This window comes from Carex rostrata, chromosome 33 (genome assembly GCF_964058835.1).
Source record: "Carex rostrata chromosome 33, lpCarRost1.2, whole genome shotgun sequence".
Lineage (NCBI taxonomy): Eukaryota > Viridiplantae > Streptophyta > Magnoliopsida > Poales > Cyperaceae > Carex > Carex rostrata.
The window spans coordinates 2,089,295-2,093,632 of record NC_135950.1 but is presented as its reverse complement, the minus strand read 5'-3'; the positions used below and the strand labels follow the sequence as shown (position 1 = coordinate 2,093,632).

Sequence of the window (4,338 nt, the reverse complement as noted above, 5' to 3'; positions counted from 1 at the left end):
TGAACAAAATCAGTACTTTAAACAAAACATTTAGAACACTGCAAAATAACAACAACAACATCAAAATAATTGAAAATGGAAATTTGAACATGTGATCCAGAATGTTAAAACAGCTGCAGTTTGATCATTTTTGGGCATAAGTTAATTTGGCATGTGTATCATCCCAAAGTTGTTGCCCGATATACCCAGCGCTCAATATAACTTGTTCAAGATCGATCGGGAAATCTTCATCAATTGAAGAGTTCATCCCTGCATGCAAATAAATTATTAACAAAGAGATGATTCAGAGTACTAAAATAATAATTTTAGAGGTAATGGTAAAGAAACAATTACTTTGTTTATCACAAGTGTAAAGAAATATATAGGAAGTATGAATAAAGTTTGATGATTTGAATATCACTCTATCAATGCTTTATTTATAGACATCAATTTCAGCACTCCGCAACATTAGAAGAAATTGGAAAAAAAAAGGCTCCGTTGGTCACCAACCGATGATCTGAAATTATGTGGCGCATGGCTATTAGTTAGCAAAGATCCGGTAACTGGTAAGGATCAAAGTGACAAAAGTTTTTGGAAATGTATATACACAGAGTATGTATAGTCTCAAAAGAGAAGCAAAACTAACACTACCAACAGCCAGTATGTAAACACAAAAGATACCCCATCAACTGAACATACAGGTTCAAAGAGAAGCAAAACTAACACTACCAACAGCTACACCTCGAATGAAGATTCAGATATAGTTATCTCTCCTTGCCCTCCAGGAAGGAAATTTTCAAAAGCCAAGGGAAAACAAAAGGAGGCGTTGGCAAGCGAAATAGAAAAAAAGAAGGAAGCACTGGAGGCTCAGCATAATGTTGAATTACAGAAGATTGAAAAAATTGATAGCTTCAATAAGACTATGGAAGGGTTGTGCAAGGAGATTAAAAGGGTGCACAATCAGAATTTCGCACTTAAGTTTATGGAACTGGATCCATCAACAATGACTGAAGATCAAAGGAAGGTGTACGACAAAACACTTGAGAGTGTTTTGAGTGATGATTGATGAATCAATATAGTTGATGTTAATTTCTTTATCCTTCCATAAAAATGTTTTGCTTTTTTTTTTTTTTTGGTACGAATAATAATTTGTTCTGCTTAATTATAAAATGAATAGAAAACACTCGTTCTGCTTAAATTGAAACAACCATTTCACTATGATTTGTAATGTACCAGAGGAGCAGTCAGCTCCAGTACATGCTTGGTACCATACTGGTCTATATTCTGGTATGAACAAGTCATGATTAATACTAGAATCATGGATATTGGTTCCGACTGTTAAGAAATGAATAAAAAAATAACAAGTACCTTCTCTTTTGTCTAATCTGTTCGACCTTGTCAAAGGAGCTTTTCGGATCGTAGCATCCAAGAAGAAACTCCCAAAAACCTCGCCTCTAATTGAAGGATGCCCTGTGGTTACATCGACAATTTAATAAATTAAAAAGCCAGTAAGTCGTATCCAAGAATTCAATTAATTTTCTACCTTACTAAAAGATTATTACTCAATTCGGCATCGATACAACAAATAAAATCATTACAGCAACAATTTCAGAAAAACAATATTGAGAAACTCGTAGAAACATCATATTCAGTAGCTATAGAAAGAATTGTTCGCATAAAACCCACAAATATGAGAAAAGGGGCAGCAGAAAAAAGGAAGTACCGTTCTAATTGACGGAGCTACACGTAGCTTTTTCACATCGGAGATGGACTTTGGCACTCAGCACACCTCGGCTCCCAAACCCTAGAAAAGACCTAGCTCCAAATCCCGTCCATCCCACTCTCCCTCGTTGAGAGAATTTTGTCGTAGAAAATACATAAATTGTGATAAAACATATCCTCCAACAATTGAGATGTCAAAATGAAGTTCGAAAATAGGCGAATTCATTGGAGAAATCGGCAAGAACAACGATAGTCGGTAGTAGCCAAATTGATGAAAAAATGGAGTGAAAGATGTTTCGTTTTTTTAGGAGAGAGAGAGCGCTGGAGTTACGGAGAAAGAAATGATTTGGTTCAATTATTTCGCCAGCGTGTCATTAAGCAACGATTTCTTTTAAAACAAATTTGCTTAATTAGAAATTCCGATGCATTCCAGCAATAGCTTAAGCAATTAACACGTCAGACTAAGCAATCCGAAAACAATCTGCGTTGTAGATGCTCTAATGATGCAATTCTCTGTCGCACAAGGTGGCCTCGCGTGAGACCTGCTACAGGTGTCATCCCCTTCTCTCTCCAGTAAGATGTGACGTTTTGGCACCTAATCGGAAGTTTCTGGAGCGTCTCTTTGAATGAAGGAACCTTGGACGGTTGTGTAAACAGATCTGGGCCAGACGCCATTAGCAGACCTTGTTTCAAGGCCTGTATAGATTTTGCTATTTCTTCAATCTGTAAAGATGGATCGAGCCCAGCGAGAGGAGAAAATTGATTGGCGGCCATTTCTGTTTTGTTTTTTCTGCTTGGATTTTCCTTTTTTCTTTTTTTTTTTCTTTTGTTTGATCTTTTTTTGTTTTTCTTTTTTGTTTTTTTTTTCTTTTCTGTTTTTGAGAATCGCCTAATCGCCAAAAAAATCGCCTACTCAGTTAGCAACCCTCAAATCGTGATGAACGAAGTTACAAGGGATATACAAGGGGAGATTCCTTGGTGTATGTTTTTTACTGATGATGTGGTGCTAATTGACGAGAGTAGGATAGGAGTTGATAGGCAACTAGAGTTGTGGAGACAAACTCTAAAATCGAAGGGTTTTAGACTTAGTAGGACTAAAACTGAATATATGAGGTGTGAGTTCAGCGGTGTCCGGTCAGATGATGGAGATGTCACTTTGGCTGGACAAGTAGTGCCTAGGAAGGACACCTTTCGATATTTAGGGTCGATGTTGCAAAGTGATGGAGAGATTGATGAAGATGTTAGCCATAGGATTCGAGCGGGGTGGGTCAAATGGCGACAAACATCTGGCATTCTATGTGACAGAAAAGTTTCCCAAAAGCTCAAAGGCAAGTTCTACAAGACGGCTATCATACCTGCGATGTTATATGGTGCATAATGTTGGGCTACTAAAAGGCAACATGTTCAGAAGATAAGTGTAGCAGAGATGCGTATGTTGCGTTGGGGTTGTTGGCATACAAGACAGGACCGCATCAGAAATGATGATATATGTGACAAACTTGGGGTAGCACTGATTGAAGAGAAGATCATTCAAAATCGTTTGAGATAATTTGGACATCTCCAAAGGAGGTCTCCTGAAGCACCGGTGCGTACTGGAATTATAAAGCGTATCGAAAATACAAGGAGAGACAGAGGTCGGCCACGATTGACATGTGACAAAGCAGTAAAAAGAGACTTGAAGGAGTGAAATATAGCTAAGGAGTCGGCTTCGGACAGGAGCGCGTGGAAGCTAGCGATCCACGTACCACAACTATGACCTAGTGCTGGTTAGGAATTATTTAGGAATAGTATTATAGGTCTTAGATCATAGGAGTAGAAATTTGGAGTCTAGAATGTAAGCTTAGGACTTTGACATCTACGATTAAGTAGAATATAGTTAATATTGTTAGTTTGTAATAATCTAGAAGTCAATAATACGATAATTTATCATAAAGCTTTGTTCATGAATTAGATGATTAATATCATTTTGTTGCCTTGAGTATTATTGAATTTATGGATCATTTCGAGTTCATGACTGAAATTGTGAAACTCCATAATATAGATGATATATACTCTTAAAAGGTCACTGACCAAGGTAATTAGCAGGAACACTAATTACCGCGATAAGGTTAGTATGTGGATTAAAAGATGGTTAAGTTTTACAAACCACCTGACACGAGATGTCATTTTAATCACATAGATACATGTTCTAGAAACATGGTATTTGACAGACCCCGAATGAAACATTAAATAGAATTGTGTTCGTGTCATTTATGTTTTCATTCAGTGTCAAGTTCTACAGTATGAGGTATTTATCGTTCCCATTGAGAAATATGTATGTGTGATTGTTATCTACCGCTGTCCGTAAAAAGCAGTCATAACGGTAGCATTCCCATATGTATAGCTTAGCTGAGGAAGTGATAGTCTACCAAGAATACTATTTGTCCCTAGTATCTCTATACGAGCTATAGCATCACTGGGCCCCTTGATAGAGTAAGATTATCTGCTAGCGGTATAATTACAAGAGTAATTATATTTGATAATCTGCTCAAGATCAAGAAAAGATTAAGTTAGCAAGGATGACACACATCTACCTTGAAACTAATCTGATAGCTATGAGACTGAAGAACAGACACAAGTAAATTGTTTACTGGATCG

General features: G+C 37.1%; 1 long non-coding RNA gene across 1 annotated transcript; it reads right to left on the bottom strand.

Annotated features, from left to right (window-relative positions):
* On the bottom strand, positions 1-2,187 carry LOC144548712 (uncharacterized). The gene is made up of 3 exons (XR_013509431.1): positions 1,703-2,187; positions 1,348-1,449; positions 1-249 (listed from the first exon to the last, which is right to left on the bottom strand). It is a non-coding gene; the product is annotated as an uncharacterized LOC144548712 (long non-coding RNA).
* Positions 2,188-4,338: the final 2,151 nt, after the last annotated feature.